The sequence below is a fragment of the Mauremys reevesii genome, linkage group 10 (genome assembly GCF_016161935.1).
Source record: "Mauremys reevesii isolate NIE-2019 linkage group 10, ASM1616193v1, whole genome shotgun sequence".
In the NCBI taxonomy this organism is placed as follows: Eukaryota; Metazoa; Chordata; order Testudines; family Geoemydidae; genus Mauremys; species Mauremys reevesii.
Genome location: NC_052632.1, coordinates 36,224,556 through 36,243,001, shown reverse-complemented (window position 1 = coordinate 36,243,001; position 18,446 = coordinate 36,224,556). Strand labels below are relative to the sequence as shown.

Genomic DNA, 18,446 nt, shown 5'->3' with positions numbered 1-18,446 from the left:
CCCTAATTGCTTTATTCCCTCTCTCTTCCCGTTTCTTTTTTCTTCTCTTGTCTCTACTTCTCTTTCATGCCTTCTCTTCTCCTTTTCTATCTCCTGCTGCTCCTTTTCCTAGTCCCATTCTCTCTATTTCTGCCACAGCTCCCATCATCCCCAACAGAGCAGGTGTGCAGCTAGCCATGTGAAATGTGTACACACCCCACTCGGAGCATTTCCACCGCGGCCCCACGGTAGGCTTGTCGTAAACCCAACACAACCACTAAGAAAGAGGGAAATTTGCGAAGATAAATGGGATCTGGATACCTAACTGCCCTTTTTTCTTTGAAACTCTACCCCATAACGCATGTGTACAAGTCCCCCTCTGTGCTGATGTGCCCATAGCTGGGCTGGCACACCAGGGACTGAGCCGGGGAACTCCAGAGCTAAAATGCATGTGCAGCTACAGCTAAAGAGCCAACCTTGGACAGCTTGAGGCTGTAATGACTCATATCCTCTGTGGATCAGCAGGGAGGGGCCTCTGTAATACACCCTCACTGATGGGGTACACATGTAGTGGGATGGGGAGTGAGAGAGCAGCAGTATGGCAGGGAAGAGAAGAAACCTTCCAACACGCTAGAAGAACAAAGTACACTGTGGGGCGGAGCGCTATCCCACACTGCATCATCACCATCCGACCCGTTATGGAGCTGGAACTGAGAAAATGCAAGTCTCCAGCGTGGGGGGATGTGTGGCTGGGTACGTCTCTGTGAGAGTGAGTCAGAGGAAGCTGAAAATTAGGATTGAAAACTGTCCGTGCCTACAGACAACAAATGTTTTGAGTGATCAGCAGTTTGAGGCAATGAAACGAGCTAGTCTTTTCCCTCCCTTGGGGAGAGGGTGGACTGTGCTCCTTTATTCCATACTGTGGAGGAAATTTGAGTGATTGATGGTGACGGAGTTGGGAAATGCACATTCAGCTTCTATTTACAATGTAAATTATTCGCAGCCTCCTCCTTCTCCTGCCTGTTCTCACTGGTGTAACCAGCATAGAGGCGGAAGGCGGGGTGGATTATTTGTTTGATTTGTGTTTTCTTAAATTTTTCCTTCAACATTCAATAAAGCAAAGGAACAGAGGAAAGAAAAAGCCAAATGGCCCTTCAGTAATGAGCCCTGCAGCCCTTGCTCTCAGACCCAGCCCTGTGCCATGGGGGGTTGGGGGAGGGCAGGGCGGCTCTAGGTATTTTGCCGCCCCAAGCACGGCAGACAGGCTGCCTTCAGCGGCTCACCTGTGGGAGGTCCCCGGTCCTGCGGATTCGGCGGCATGCCTGCGGGAGGTCCACCAAAGCCGCGGGACCAGCGGACCCTCCGCAGGCAAGCCGCCAAAGGCAGCCTGCCTGCCACCCTCATGGCGACCGGCAGAGCGCCCCCCTTGGCTTGCCGCCCCAGGCACGCACTTGGCGTGCTAGTGCCTGGAGCCGCCCCTAGGGGCGGGGGCATTGTGGTGGAACCACACAGCCTGCACCTGCAGCCTCTGGTCTCAGAACCAATCCAGCTCTGTGACAGGGGCTGGAATAAGGAACCCACATCCCAGGCCTGCAGCCCCTGCTTATAGAATTTCCCCTTATATTACAAGGGTCAAAACAGAAAGGAAAAGGGTTTTTTAAAATGCTGTGCGCTATGTTTTCGGCTCCGTCAGGCTCACAGGCCGAGTGAGGGAGAGAGATGCTAATACTGGTGGCCAATCTGCAAACCCGGAGGAATGCAGCCAACACCCATTTTCAGGAGGCCAGTCCTCGGTCTTTCCCAGGCAGTTCAGTCAGAAGTGCTTATTTAGCCGAGGAGGCCCTGAGATCCTACAGAACCAATGTTGTTGTTGTGCCCCAACCCCAATGAATCCGTGACCTGCTCGTTCCCACTCTGCCCCCTGACCTTTTCCCATAGCGCTTTCCAACAGCGGCACATGACAAATAGCCGCGCTCGGCTCTCCAAAGGCTTTGGAGAAGGTTTCAGAGCTCTGCTCTGATAAACAATTCCAGCTAGGCCGGAATGCCATTCCAGCATCATGTCCCAGGCAAGGGGGGGAGGAGGAGGCCACAAGTGGGGGTGGAGAGTTCAGTTGCTAGGGGAAACAGGAAATGCAGCTGAAGCGCCTGGGATGCTAACGAGTCGAAGTAAGGCCCAGTGGGCTGAGCTAGGGTTTAGCCAGGGCTTTGAGGGCACGGTGGTATGTTTTCTTCTCTTCATTGGAGAGGAAGCAGTCTCTAAGTTTCACTCAGTGTGGAAGGCAGTCGGTGTATTGACTGCCCACCCCCACAGCTCTGCCTCTCCCTCCCTCTTCCCAGCCTGCATGCTGGCTGGCTAACTCCAGCTTCTCCTCCTGCTTGTAGCTCAGGCCATGAGTTGGGATGTGTCTCCACTGCACCAAAAAACCTGCAGCCTCAAGTCTCAGAGCCCGGGTCAGTTGACTCAGGTTTATGGGTCTCGGGCTGCCGGGCTAAAAGAAATAGGAGTGTAGACATTCCTGCTCAGGCTCTGAGTCCCTCCTGCCTTGCCAGGCTTCAGAACCTGGCCTGCAGCCCAAGCCCGCAGCTCTACGCTGCTATTTTCAGCCCTGCAGCTTGAACCCCACAAGCCCAAGTCAAGTGACCCAGGCTTGGAGACTCAATGCTGAGAGTTTTTCTTTGCCGTGTAGACACACGCTGGGGATCCAGAAGGGGGGTTCTGGAGCACAGATGGCTGTGAAGGCCCAAAGTAACAACACAGTGACTGGCAATTTGTTGGCCATTTGAGATTTGAAGTTAAGGCCCTGGCTGGTGAGGGCAAAGCTGAAGCAGGTCCTTGGAGTTGTCAGTCCTTATACAGCTCACTCTCAATGTCTCACAACCCCAGTTCTCCCACTCTGTTATTAAGCTCCTGGAACCTGGCTGCTGCCTACAGTTCAGGGACCACCTTCCTCTGCCCCAGGATGTGAGCAAGTCCCCTAAGGGAGGCAATATGACCTGAGCACATTGGCTTGTAGCTTAGGAGATCTGGGTTCTAGTCCCAGCTTTGCCACTAGCCTGTGGGTGACCTTGGACAAGGCACTTCCCATTTCCCCCTTTGTAAAATGGGGCTAATGATGCTTACACCCTTTTGTAAAGTCCTTTGAGATCTGCAGCTGGAAAGGACTAATTAAGAGGTAGGTGGTGGTATTACTATTAGTGACAATGTTCCAACCCTGCCACAGTAAAAGAGGACTCCAGGACACAGGGCATCTTTGGAATTCAGATAGCTAGCCCAAAATACGAGCCCCTCACTCCGCCTGCTGGCTAGAGGAAAGGGTTTGCACAGCAGATCAATGCATTGCATGAAGGGCCAGAAGGAAATACAAGAGAGGCAAAATTTACCCCAGTGCAATGCAGAGAGAACCCTGCCCAGAGCAGCATCCGGGTGATGAATGGAAGCTCTGGAGTTCTCCAGGGGCACCAACAAGTGAGAGAAAAAGCGGAAGTAGGTAATGCCACTTACACATCTCGCATGCATCTGTTAGCAGATCACACCTGTGCACGCCCTATGCTGGGCACAGAGCTCTGTTACTGCTCAGGCTGCCATGCTAAATCCCATGGTTTAGAGCCTTTGCAGAGACATGTCCCTCTCATTCCCCTTGTGCAGTGCACATCCCCTCCCATTCCTCTTGTGCAAGGGCCTGTCCTTCCCAGCCCCCTCTGCAGTCCTTTGCCCTTTGCAGCCCCATTCTACTTTACCTTTCATACGTTCTCTTTCCCTGGACGGACTCCATTGCTCCAGGGGGACCCAGCAGCAGAGGGAAATCACTTTTATGTCTGTATAGCTGGAATGGTGTTAGCAGCAGTCTGGCGGGTTGGTGCTTGGCTGACTCTTATTTAAGCGATAATAGGACTGCTGCACTCTTAGATGGCAATAAACTGGTTCCCAATGAGGAAACTGGATAATTACAGAGAAAAACAGCAGGTGCTTCAATCATTGCTATTATGCTACACATCTTTTAAAGTGTCAGTGAAAGGAAATGTTGGGATAACAAAATCCCTTAACCTGCATGCAAAAGCACCTGAGCATGAGACAGGGCAGGGGAGGGGACCACACTGCAATGTTTTTATCACCACATCTTGTTTCAAATGTGATGTGACAACCTGTGGCTGGTCCCACAGAGTAGGAGTTGGGGGGCTGGCTGGGAAGATCCCTGTGTGGCATAAAATAGAAACAGAGAGGTAGGACTAAAAGGTTCTCACCTGGTAAATGTCTCCCACTCTGAAACCAAACGACTCAACTTTACCTTGGTTGGTTTTGTTCATTTTGTATTTTATTTGTGCCTCTTCTTCACCATTTTGGCTTTTATGTAGCATCAGGAAAGCATTATCTCATGACACTGTTCCATTCCATTGACGTTATCTCCTAAATATCCCTCCTGAAGTTTTGACATACATCACTTAGACGGACACTTAGGCATTTAAACCATGAAGGATGGTTGAAGTGTTAGAAAATTGCAAAATATATGGACATCTCTCCTGCTATTTGAAAGGTATGAAAACTCTGAACACTCCTGTCTCTGTGCCAGCAGACAACACCACATATACACACACATAACCCACACAATGCACACGGAAGGCATGCAAGCAATGACAAAGCAGGCATTTACAAACACATGCACAATACAGTATTATACATGCATACATTGAGAACACAAACAAAATATGTATACATTACACACACTAAGGATTCACACAGATATGAACTAGACAAAGAAGACCACACTGGCACATCTGCTTACAACAAAAACTGCACACATTTATTATGCATGTGCTTATTTGTTTGAACCACAAACAATCACACTAAAACAACTGCATAAGTTAATTGCCACACATATCTGAAGTCTACGTAGATGAAATATACTCAGAGAAGAGCCAAAAACACGTCATCTGCAAACACACATTCCTCCTGTGAGACTGAATTTGTCACATCCTAATGACACACACAAACACATGCACACAGAAGTGTACTCAGAACCACAGACACAATCGCACCAATATGCCAGGTGCACAAAACCCTGATGCACATGCACAGTCACAAACAGCACACTCAGAGGCAAGACACAAGTGCACTGCACACCATCGCTCCTGAACAAAAACACAAACTCATATAGTGTGCATAAAAGGCACACACTCCCACCTTGGTGTGTTACAATGTTACAGTCTGTCCAGAGGGCTGAACAGACTGTAACCAGGAAGCCAGAGACCCTGGGGTTAATTTCCCATCTGGTACAGAACAGGCACAGTATGTAGGGCACTGGGTTTAATCTCCCAGTTGGCACAGCAGATGCACAATACCTAGGCTGCTAGGTTTAATCTCTCATCTGGTACAGCACACACACGCCATGCCTAGGGCCCAGGGTTTAATCCCCCAGCTGGTTGAGCACCTGCCCCATAATCTGTACTGCTGGGTGTAAGACCCATACAGTCTGCACCACCCCATAGAGCACATCATGATGCACAGTCACGATTCCTTCCCTATTCCCCACATGCTCTGGTGGGTGGGGGGTTGCAGGGGCAAGTTACTTCACCCCTTTCATAGAGCATCTTACTCCCCATTGGGCACCTGCCAAGAGTTAGGGCTCCTTTCCCTTCCCATCCCCTTCCCGCTCACAGTGGGGAGTATCATGCAAGTGGCCCTACCACACCTGAGTGCGGAGCAGGGTGGGGGTTACTCCCAGGCACAGCCAAGCAAGGCTTGTGACAATCTAGCCCCCAGCTGGTTCCTCACCAGCACAGAAAGCAGTGTACCTAATCTAACCTCCCAATGGGTGAAGCTCTGAGAGGCTGAGAATGTGTGAATGCAGTAGTGGGAGCAATGCATTATGGGGAGGTGGAATAGCTTATGTCACGCAGGGCCCCTGTAGGGGTGTCCCAAAGGCTCTGCACCCACAGACTCTTTTCCACTTGCAACCATTTCAGACCTGGGAAACTGGGCAGTTTCCTTCTCACCTGGTCCGAGCATGGAAGTGGGCAGAAAGCGGAGTGAGGAGGCCTTTCCTCTCTCAGTCTTGTATCGTGTGCACAATACAGGATAATAATGCAAGCTACAGGTAATCATTTGGGACCCAAATTTCGGAGGCAAAAGCTAGCAGCCCTGATAGCATGGTCTTGTGAGTAAGACACTGCACTGAACTTTGGAAGCGCTGGATTCATTTCTGCTGACTGCCAATGGATACAGCCCTTAGACTCTGCCTCACTTCCCCATCTGTGAAATTGGCATAAAGATCCTTCCCTTTGCTCCGCCTTGCCTATCGAGATTGTGATCTCTTTGGGGCAGGGACTGTCTTTTGCTCCATGTTTGCACAGCGCCTAGCACTGCGGGGCTTTGATCTTGATAGGAGCCTCTACATGCTACCAGAATACAAATAATAAAAAAGCAGAAGGAGTGTCTGGACCTGGGTTCCCTCTCATCCTCTCCTGAGTCTTCCTGGCCCTCCCGCTATTGCCTGCTGGGTTACTTTGCTGGGATTCCAACAAAGCACCAGAGTTTTTCCCCCAGACACAGAGCAGCAGGCAGAGCTAAAAAAAGTAAAACAAAACAAAATCAGGGGGAGCCTAACGAACAGAAATAACAGCAGAAACACACTCTCCGCTTTTCTCCTTGTAATTTCCCCACCCCAGACAGCTGTAATGTGGAAAGTATTGAAATTTAAATCACACTTCGGCCTAACCTCAGCTGACAGGCTGCCGATGCAATAATCTCAGGCCGGCTATCTTCTCCCGGGGAGAACGACAAACCAACTAAGGGAAAGTGATAAATTTTCAATTTTATTTTAAAATATACCAGATGGGAGATTTTATTGGAGTCATAAATATGTCAAGAGCAATGTTGGTGTATGATTGGAGATTGCCCCCACCAAGGGACCGGCGCTCCCTGTTTAGAAATTCCATCTGATTCTTAATAAGAGGCTCCAGTCAGACTGCAGTAAAATAGTCTCTATATTAAACCAATTGAATTTCCATTTGCCAGACATCTTTTTTTCTTTATGCTTCCAAGATGCTGCGGGCGGGGAGGGGGGAGAGCAGCATGTTTTGGCTACTAAGATGGACCGAAATGAATCAGAACTGGTACCTGCTCACCATGTTTGTGCCTGGGCAGATCAGGCAAGTTGGTGGAAATAGAGACACAGGTGGAAACAAGCAGGCTCAGAGAGGAGCCAATGAGGTGGAGAGGAGGGTTGGGGGGGCATTCCCTCCCCCCCCAGTTAGCCACACGTTTGAGGAATGCAGTGAGCACAATTACAAACCCATTATTTCCCAGCCTGGGCTCCCACCATGACTGTGATACTCTGAATTAGTTTTGTTTCAAAGCTTTATAGACAGAGATCATGATGTGTCCCCTGCCCCGAGGAAGTCACCCAATTCCTCTCTGGGCTGGAGTGGATCTTGGCACCAGAACTGCAGCAGGCGAATGGTGCTGAGACTGTCAGGGGCTGATTCAGCCCCACACACATGAGAGCAGCTTCAATGGCCACCATAACTTCCAGCTGGCTGCCCGCAGCCCCTGTTGGTTATTCTGACAGATGGGAATGCCAGGGTGTAGGAAAACCATGTCATGCCTCCCTCCCCTTAAGAATGCCCCAGGCATTCGCCCTTCACTGGGGGGCCCTACAAAGGTGGTCTAGAGCCAGGGACCTGCACCTGCTGATAATTTCCTGAGTGGGGAGAGTGTTGGGCTTGAATCTTTGGATCCTCTCCATCCTGTATGATTCCGGTTCTGTGTTGTATTTAAATTGGGAGGAACCTCTTTTCTCTTTCTTGCTGGGATGTGGCTGAAATCTTGGCCGATCTTGCCTGGCCTTCGCTGTGTAAAGCCTGAAGCTCACAAAATCAGCTTTGGCATAATTGAATCCAAACCCTGAAACCAACCCCTGGGTCAGCTTCAGACTCAAACCCTGAGCCATGACCTGGCCTCAGACACAAAACCTAGACCCAGCCTAAACCTGATCTGAGTCCAGCGCCCTCATCCCATCTGTAGAAATACCAGGGATGTCTTTGTTTCCTCTGCACTCCTTCGCCAAATGCCTTTGAGGCTGAGACAGATCAGACTAGTACGGCAGCAGAGTGTGGCTATTGTATCCCCTTCCCCTGCAGAAAACTTTACACACTGCTTCTATTGACTGTATAGTTTAGTATGTTTCCATTCTCCCTGTCTACCAGGAAATGCCCAACCTTCTCACACAAGAAAAACCCAAATCTACCCCTGCTGATCTCCATGGGCCCTGAATTCGTCTCATGGAACGGCTGTGCTTTGAAAATGGGAATGTGTGGCAAGTAAAGAGGAACAATAATATGTTATGTTTATAGAGTCCTTGGCATAAATGCTTTACAGATTTAATCATAAGGTTACAGAATTAATAACAGACATAATATATAATGCATTTAGAGAATGGTATTATACAGTTAAAGCCAATCCACAACACAATTACAGAGCAGCAGAGGGGAAAGCAATCAAGAGGCATAAGCAAACGCTAGCTTTTCAGAGGCCAGAGATGTCCAAGGGCCACTTAAGCTATACCTACACAGCACACTAAGCCTGGATTCTGACTCAGGTTTGAGCCCACCCACCCCGCTCCATCCACACACAGCTCAGTCTGACCCAGGTCGGCAAGCACTCAGGACCTAGGGCCTAGGACCCTGCAAGGGAGGAAAGGCAAGTCAGAGCCTGAGTCCCACTGTGACTCGAGTCCACGTCCTGTCATTTTGCAGCATGGACACAGCTCAAGTCGCAGACGCAAGTCAGAAGGTCTGTGTAGTGCAGTATGTGTTAGCACAGTGACACCCAGGTCCAGCAATTGTACACTTAGGTTTACAGTGCAGTGTGGATGCTTAGAAACACCTAGTCCAGAAGCCGGGGTCTCACAGACCTGGGCTTAGTGTGCAGTGTAGACATATCCTAAGGCTCCTCTTCTCCCACTGAAACCATGCCAGTTGAGCAATCACTACACCCGACTGATCATTTGCTGTGGCAAGCTCTTTACAAAAATCTCCTAACACTAACCCCCATCAAATCTATCACCCTCCTACCCACAGCCTCGAATCCCGGACAAGCAATTCATTGGTCACGAAGCAGCAGATGTACTGAGACAGGCTGAAGCTTTTAACAGCTTTTTAATCGGAAGGAGCAGATTGAAACAGACGACTCCAACCCATCAGTCTTGAGCTTCAAAAACTTGAGCTAATGTGCTGCATGCTGAGGCTGGTATTTGTGGTGCTCTCTCTACCTCCTGCGTGGTTTCTGATGGGGACATGTACTATTTGTCACTGCTTGGCGTAGGGTCAAGGGAATGTGGAGCCATTTGGAGTCTAACAAAAAAACTGGGAAAGAACTCAGAATGCAATAAAATGTGTTGGATGAAATACAAGCCCGTGCTACAGATATGAAAGAGGACAGCCTGTCTCTAGCATTCCACTGTCAGGAGAACGCCCTGAGAAGGGAGGAGTGGGGCAGTTCCAAGCTTACCTGAAACCCTACTGTATCCTACATTCCCTCTAACAGGCCTCAGAACTGGATACAGCCAGGAGACAGCACTGGCCGCACAGAGATGAAAGGTGAAATGTTTTTGCTAGTGCTATTTGGGTTTGTCATGTTTGTCATGGTGGATCAAAGGCTCTGATAGGTCACCTGGTCTGTAGGACTCAGTAGGGTGGATGTAATTGTTGTGCTGACTCTGTTCTTTTTTCTATGAGGGACCCCAGAGGTTTTAGGCAAGTACTTCTTGTCCTCACCAGGGACCCTTAGCTGTGGAATCTGCTGAGTTCTTTTCAGCGTCCACATACAGAAACTACATGAGACCACAAGGTGCACTGAGCTGTGATGCTAACACCACCCAACACTTGGTTTCCTTTGTCATTGACCACAGGCTGTGCAGATGGCTGGCTCTCCCAGTGTCTGGATGGAATAGAGGCATTGGTGAAATACACCCAGCTCTGTGTTTGCTGTCCTGAAGAGCTCACAGACAAAAGCCCCAACTGGGCAACCAAAACCACCGTGGCACAAAGGCCCAGCTGTGTCGATCCAAGTGCACTACCGGGGCCTTAGACAGAAATGAGAAAAGGCAGACAAAACATGGAAGGGGTTACTAGTGAGAACAAGATGGGAAGGATCCCTGTGGGATTGGGATTTGAGAGACAGAGTGGGTACTTGGCAGGCCGGTCAAGGGAGATTATCCACACACTGGGAGCAGCAGGCTCCCCTAGGGCTTGGTGAACTGCCACTGCCTCCTGCTGGCAGAAGGACATGCCCTTGGCCAAGAGGAAGGCTTGCTCAGGTGTCACATGAAGAGATAGTGGGGGGCTGGCTCAGGACAGAGGGATATGTTGGAGCTGGATGCTTTCTGGGGTCCTCAAGCTCAGTGAGGCACCACAGTGGGAGAGCAGGTGCTGCTTTAGCCTGAGTGGAGGAAAGTGCACCTGTTTGGGGGAATGATGTTCCCAAGGCAGCAGGAAGGGGTTTAGGAACAAGGGCTGCTGCTCCTGCTCTGTGCTGCTGTTGCTGCAGTTCCTGCTCCCAGTTTGCACCCAGGAGGCTAAGGGTGTGTTACTGAGTTTCCACAGGAAGGCGGCATGGCCTGGGTGTTAGGAAACCAGACTGGGAGTCAGGAGTTGTGGCTGCTGTGGCTAACTCCACTGCTGACCTGCCCCGGGACTGTGGGTGAGTCTGCCAACCTCTCCCCATCCCAGTTACCCCACCTGTAGGATGGGGCCGGTAACACTCCCAGGCCTCACAGCAGCAATATGAGACTTAACTCACTGACGTCTGTAAGGTGCTTGGAGAGCCTCAGATGGAAGGTGCTACGGTACCCGGGCAATGAGCTTATGAGCTCTTTGGAGCAGGGATCGACTCTTACAGGCAGGGGCGGCTCTAGGCATTCCGCCGCCCCAAGCAGGGCGGCATGCCGCGGGAGGTGCTCTGCCGGTCGCTGGTCCCGCGGCTCCGGTGGACCTCCTGCAGGCATGCCTGCGGAGGGTCCGCTGGTCCCGCGGTTCCACCGAAGCTGTGCGGGACCAGCGGACCCTCCGCAGGCACGTCTGCGGGAGGTCCACCGGAGCCGCTTGCCGCCCTCCCGGCAACCGGCAGAGTGCCCCCCGCGGCATGCCGCCCCAAGCACGCGCTTGGCGTGCTGGGGCCTGGAGCCGCCCCTGCTTACAGGGTGTTTGTACAACACCCAGCACAATGAGGCCCTGATTCCAACTGGAGTCTCTGAGTTCTGCTGTAATGGAGCGATAATAATAAATGTGATTGTTTCTACAGATTCCCCCTTGGGTCTCCTCTTCCCTGAGTCCCTGCCACACTGTGTGATCCCCCAGCCTCCGGTGGCAGGTTATTCCACCACAAACGCATTGTTACCACCGCTAGAGGTGCTGCCCATGGAGCTCTCTGAGGCTGCACAGTGCCTGCTTACGTTCAGTGAGCACCCAACACAAGAAACAGTCAGAGGACTGTGACATAATCTCAGGACCATCCGCATCGTAGTGGCATCATCCTGTCCAATGCAGGACAAGCCCCTCTCCAGGGTAACTCTGAGCATCCCTCAGATGCTGTTGGGTATTGCATGGATTTTACGCTTGCTCTTTTCAGGGCAAGAGCCAGCATCTGGTTATCAGCTCCAAGGGAGAGCCAGAGGCCTGACTCAAACACTCCTCCCTTTCACACAGCTCCTTTTCCCTGGGTTAGTAACAAGAGCCTGCAGGGATGGGAGCCAGCAGAAGACAGCATGAAGCCCAGCCCCCTTCCCCGCAGTCTGAGCTGTGTCAGGGGGATCCCAGGCTCGTCTCTCCTCCCTTTCCCCTGCCATCCCATCCTCCCTCCCCAGTATCAAGGCAGTCCAGCGAGGGGCAAGCACATACACAGCAGCAGCTGCCTTATAAATTATACAGCTAATGAAAACAACTTTATCACAGCGATGACACCGTCATCTGCAGCGTTTATGGGTTAATAAATTGTGTCCATGAATGAATATCTGCTGACTCATTAACTAAGCCGTAAGTGAAAGTCATTCATCTTCCATGCAGCCCCATGAAATGCAGTGTCCTGCTCCTGCCTGGGGATTCGTTTTCATTTCCCTGCCTCTGAGAGAGAAGCAGGGGGAAGGAGGGAATTATTTCCTTTCCCTCCTTTCCCTGCATTAGTGAAGCCCTGCAGGTTATTTAAATGGTAACTTCAAAGCAGGTTTGTGATCACTCTGTTTACTGCTGTAGGAGTCTCATTTTGGAGTCAGATTGAAAAGCTTCTCTGACTCAGGGGAGAACAGCAGCACTGACAGGTTTAGGATCTGCAGATCCAGCCAGCTCAGATGAAATGACAGAGGAAAGAGGCATGGGGGATAGGAAAAGGGCTCTTCCTATCTAGGACTTGTAGGGGTGTAGCTTATCGCACCCTGCAGGGAGTTAGAGGCAGCAACCACCCCCACATGGTGAGGAGACAGCAAACCCCTTCACAGAGCTCTGCGGGTGGGGTTTGAGGTTGTTATTCTGGGCAGTTACAGCTGGTTATTTATGGGGTGGTTCTCTATGGTTATCCTGGGGGTTATAAGGGGTTGTTATACCACTCTCATCCCCATAATATCCAAGTGCCTTCCTGGAGTGCATTAAGCGATGTGGCTAACGTCTGCCAAGAGTGGCTCATTCTTTCTCTCACCTTCGCCCTAGAGGGAGAATTGTGTGTGCAGTGGGGTGCTTTGTTTTGGTCAGGTGTTTACACGTACCCACACTGCTCTCTGTTTATGTTGGAGAAGGCAGGTGGAGGAGTGCCCCTGGAGCAGGAGGTGGTGAGGTTTGTGAGGATCCTGGATTCCTGGGGCAGTTCGTTCTACAGTCTGGGAGTGGCCCCCAGAAAGCTCTGCCCAAATGAGCTGTAAGTGGGTATTCCAGGGAGAGAGGGTGGTGTTATAGGTGACTATTCGGGGAGAAGGGCTTTAGGTGGTTATTCCTGGGGACTTTAGGTGGTTATTCAGTCCCCCTCTTCTCACTGCTGTCAAGTGACAAATTGAGAGAAAATGTGCAGGGCAAGTTGGAGCATACCATCACTTTTGTGGGGAGGTTGGGAGGGAAGAGTCATGCCACGACTGTGGAGAAGAATACTCACTCTCCCTTTTTTTGCATGGTGGGCCATGCCATCATTTCCCGCACTGCCTTGCTGGGATCCCTTGAGCCTATTCATGCCAGCACTGCCAGGTCCTGAATAGCACTTGGCAGGGGGCCAGCAGAGGCCGTGGCGCTCCATGCTGGGAAGTGTTCTCTCGGTACAGGTTAATTGCCTAATCCAGTTAAGAAAAGCTCCATTGAATCGTTTTTCTAAAAAAAAATTAAAAAAAAGATTCTTTTAAATTGGTTTGTTCCACTTAAGCTGCCATTTTCTTGCAGTCTTTTTTAAATATGGTTTTTGCACAGAGGAAGTTTATGCCTATAACAGTAGCAGCTTTTAGTCTTTCATGAGTAGCTTAGCAGCAGAGCTGCCCTAGCAACAGCTCCCCTCCCTCTCCTTTCTCCATGGGAGCAATAGGGCACATGGGAGAAGCAGTGACCTGAACTCTTCTGCTCCTTACCCTGCTCAGAGATAGCCTCCCTGCTAGATCAGAAGGTGGGATTTGCAATAGCAAGGCTCCTGGAACTGGACACTGAACAAACAACACATGACAGATGTGAGTCACGTCATTTAATGCACTACTGGAAGGCACTCAGATACTCTGGAGATGAGCACGGTATCAGAACCTGTATAGAATAGATAAGCCATATGGACACTATTGGCTCGCGGATGTAATGCCAAGGCCCCTAACACTGCCTTTTGGAAAAGTGGTAGGAAGGACTAGAGCTAGCCTGGAAGGGATATCAGCTCATGTGAGAAATAAGCTCCAGCTAATTCCTGCTCCTATATATGGTTGCACATAGCTGCTCAAAGGATGTTTCAAACCTCTGTCTCCATCAGGATGATGTTATTCCATATATTTTCATCAGATGCAAAGAAAATGGACTCTTTGAGTGGAGATTATTTTCTGAAAAAAGGGGTTACTTTAATTGGACTCCACTGGTTAAAAGCTCTTCTTGGAGCAATTGCATCATTTCTGTTCCATTAACCACCATGTGAAGCTGGATTGGGGGATAACTAGACACAACTGAAGAAGAGAATAGCTGGTAATAGAAAGAAAAATCCTCTGCCCAGAAACAATCTGACATCCAAGACGCTTTGGGAAGAATGTATATCTCCGTATATCTCTCTGTCATTCTTTTTCTAGTGATTATTCATGTGCATAAAAGCATTGAACTGCTAGTGACAACTAAACCTCATATAGGAGCTCAGAGTCCATGATGACAAATGTCATGCTGTCTGGAGTGGCTCAAGACCATGAATGCCAACCTCAGGGCAGACTGTTAAAAGGCTGGGGGAAACCCCAAACTGGTTGTATGTTTGATAATTAGATTTTGCCCAGTAATAAGTGTGAACTCCTAAAGCACTACAGCAGTCTTCCCATGGGATCACAGAGCATCCCCTTGTGCAGTCCAGTCTGTCTTGCCACCCAGGCAAGCTGGACTTTGTGACATATGGTCACTTACACTGAAAATCACATCAATGTTCAGGTTACTTCCAGTCCCAAAGGATGAGTCACTTACCCCAGGTCAACTGTACTTCAGATCTCAAACTAAAGACAATGCTTGTGGCCAATCTTGTAATTAACTAACTAAAGATTTATTAACCAGGAAAAAGTAATATGAGTTATTTACAAGGTTAAAGTAGATAAAGGTATACACACAACTCAGATACAGTGTGAGGTTCCAAAAGATTATAGTAGCTGCTATAAGTCCCTTGGGGCTAACCCAAACTAAGTGTAAGCAAGGAGCTGACCACTCCTTGCTTACACTCAGCAACCCTTGACCCCTCAGAGTTTCAGCAGCATAGGAATAAAAATTTCTTCTTAACAGGCATTTTTATTTTCTTCCTTCAGCATTCAAGCTAGGATGGGACAAGGGTTTGGGCACATACCATCTTCCGGGGTGTGGGGGAAGCAATCGACAAAGTCTTTTGTCTACAGTGGTATGTCTGTTGTCTGCAGACCTTTTGGTGGGGAGGAGATGATGCCTCTTGTGATGAACTAGTATTTGACACTTGGGATGCTTTTCCCCTGACTGGGGGGGATTTGCAGTCTTAGCAAACATTTTTGTAGTTACAGAGTAAACATTTAAACGTTACCTTATAACCTGGGATATAGGTATAATAAAGCAAGATTAAGACATGCAGCATCCTACAAGCATTCCATAAGGTCTAAACACTAAACACATTCTCATAACTCTAATATTTATTTTAACTATACTAACACACAGGTAAGCGAGACTGGTTTCCAGCTATGCATTTGCCAGTATTCAGTGAGTCCTGGGGCATTGGCATGACCTGGCATCTGGTCTGCCAGCATTACAACAAGCACTGCATAAAATGACTATATAGAAAGGAAGCAGGTACCTTGCAAGCATCCCATATTCAGTTCTTCCAATGCACCTCCATCTTGAAATTCATCATCCCAGTTGCCCACTTTAAATCGTAGATGGATATTTGTTAGAAGTATTTGCTCTATTCAGCGTTTGTTAAGAACTCCCTGTATGGATGGTGGATGACCAAATTCTCATATGAAATTGTAATATGTTACACCTGCATAAATCTGGAGTAATTCCACTGATGTTAAAATTTACTCAGGTGTAAATGAGATCATAATTTTGCCCTAAGTCCTTAGATGACTAGGGGTTGCATGTGGCACAGTGGCTGGGCTTTCTTAAAGTGCTCTGAAAGAAAATAACTAAAGGGGAGAGAGACAAAATGAAACAATAATGGTACTGTTTTCGCAAAAGCTTTCTATGGGAGAGTTTAATCAGACAGCTGGGAAGGCTATCCTGTGTGCAAGGCTCTGTTCTGGAAGCTCAGAGATGAAAAACAAAATGTACATTCAACAAGTGAATATTCATAAGATAAAACTTCACAAGAATCTATATTTAGAAACTTATGCTCTAGAACACACCTCCCAAAAACAGATGTTTAAACTAGTGAACCATCCTGTTACCAACACAATTTACACCTCCCACCCCTTTCCTCCCTGGGCCCAGAGTTCCAATGTCCCTATACGGGTTAATGGGACTTTTTCCCAGTGAAAGACCCTTTATCACACAGTGAATATTCTTAAACATGTACATGTATTTATTAGCAATCAACAATTAATCAGCAGAATGCACACACCAAGCGTCTAATGCTCACCACTCCCAATGAAACAGACGGACGCCTCCCAATGGCCGGTCAAGATTATGTCGTCTGGAGCTTCGGCTTCTACACAGTATGGTCAGGCAGGGGTTAAAAAGATCTAGCAGCTTTGGTCTCCAGCTGATTGCTGGAGTTAAGTTCCAACAAGCTCGTCTTTTGACCCTTATTATATAGTTAAAATTAGGGTTTCTCTTATCTATGCCTTAACCAATTATTTTACTAAAAGCATGGCTACACAATAACTCTAACCAGTCATAACCCCAATGGGCTAAAACTATTTTCTAGCAACAACAAAACCTCATAATTTCTACTTATCAGCAAAAGCAACTTTTAACAAAAACTTACACAGGCATCCAGTAAGAAACTTGCAGAAACTCAAGGTTAGCTTGTCCCTACCCCTATTCAGTGCCCATTAAGCTGTGATTTCAGTGTATCTATCCCTCTTAGTAATGCTGCAGCTGTGGCTGATACGTCTCAGGCTGTCTAAGCCAAGGCCGAATTCTTCTGACTCTCTAGTTTTTGTTTCCAGTTTATGGTGGCTGAACATACAAGATGGCTGCCGAGTTATGCTAAGTCCATACACAAGAAGGCTGTGGGACAGGTCAAATCATTACAATCCAGACTGACATTAGCTATGAACCCTCTTATTACTGAAATTTAGAAAAGCAGTGTCTTTGGGGAGATTTCTAGCAGCTGATGGGAATCTTTCGTCCATGGACAGAAACAGAATCAGCCCAGAGTATATTTGCAACTTTTTGTTTCCCATCTCACCCCAACAAGCTAATAAAACAAGTTCTTCATCTTTTCTCCATTCCGTTTCCTCCTTTGTGTGGCAGGGTGGGAAACATGTCTTTTGGCCAGACATTGTCCTCCTGAATGCTGCCCATCCTTTGGGGATAGACTCCAAGCGTCTAACTGCAATGCAGCTCTTCTTAGAGTCATGCTGCACTCACTGAAATGTGGCACCCAACATGGCCACGTATCTAGTTTATGTTTTAAGCCACCCCTGGCAGAGTATCCACTTGTAGCAAATGTCCAACAGAGTGGACATCTTCCAGGCAGCTGGAAGTCACATTTGACATGGCTGGGAGGTGGCTGGGTTGAGGCTGAAACTGAGCAGAGGTGATTCTCCCTAGAAGCAGAGTGGAGAGAAGGGGTGGATTTTGGAAAGCACTGGCTCAGAAAAGGATTTAGGATCATGGTGGATAACCAGCTGAACATGAAATCCCAGTGTGATTCCTTGGCTAAGAAAGCAAACGTGATCCTTGGATGTATAACCATTGTATATGGCACAAGTGAGACAATTACTGAAATATTGCATCCTGTTCTGGTGTTCACACTTCAAAAAGGATGTTCTAAAATTGGAAAGGATTCTGAACAGTACTGCAAGAATGTTTCGAGGTCTGGAAAACCTGCCTTGCAGAAGAAGCTTAACAAGCTCAGTCTGTTTAGTTTGATCAAGAGAAAGCTAAGAGGCAACTTCATCACGGTCTAGAAGTACGTACACTGGGAAAAGATTTCTGATAAGAGAAAGCCCTTAAATCTAGCAGACAAAGGCATAACAAGATCCAGTAGCTGAAAGCTGAAGTTAGACAAATTCAGATGAGAAATAAGGTGCAATTTTTTAACAGTAAGGATAATTAACCATTGGAACAGCTTACCTAGGGGTGTGATGGATTTTCCATCATTTGAAGTCTTTAAATCAAGATTGAATGTCTTCTTAACAAAATATGCTGTAGCTCAACCAGAAATTAAGAGTTTGCTGCAGGAATAATTTGGGGAGGGTTTCTGGTCTGTTTTACGCATGTCAGACTGGATGATCATAATGACACCTTCTGGCCATTAGTTCTATGAATCTATAAGGGTTTAGGTGGTGGATTGGCCTTGTGCTGGGACCTGTCCTAGACATTGGGGGAAGCGTAACAAAAGCAACACTCCAGTTTAATATCAGAGCTATTCCAGTCATCATATCTAACTGAAAAAAAGAATAAATCATCGGGATGTTTGAAATATGATGAAAACAGACCAACAAGCAAATGGGAGATCAGCAAATTGTAATTTGGTGCCAAACTCTCCTCCTCTAACACACAAAAACCCCCCTTCAAAGGCAATTATTAATGCATATTATGGTACTAGCTAGAGGACCCAACTCAAGGTCCCATTGTTCTAGGCTTTGTATGTAC

The 18,446-nt window shown here is 48.2% G+C and overlaps 1 long non-coding RNA gene across 1 annotated transcript in view; it reads right to left on the bottom strand.

Annotated features, from left to right (window-relative positions):
• The window catches only part of LOC120372760, a 53,901-nt gene extending 38,259 nt beyond the window's left edge, over nt 1-15,642 (bottom strand). The window contains exon 1 of the long non-coding RNA XR_005585175.1: nt 15,478-15,642. This is a non-coding gene — a long non-coding RNA (uncharacterized LOC120372760). The remainder of the gene's footprint in view (nt 1-15,477) is intronic.
• Nucleotides 15,643-18,446: the final 2,804 nt, after the last annotated feature.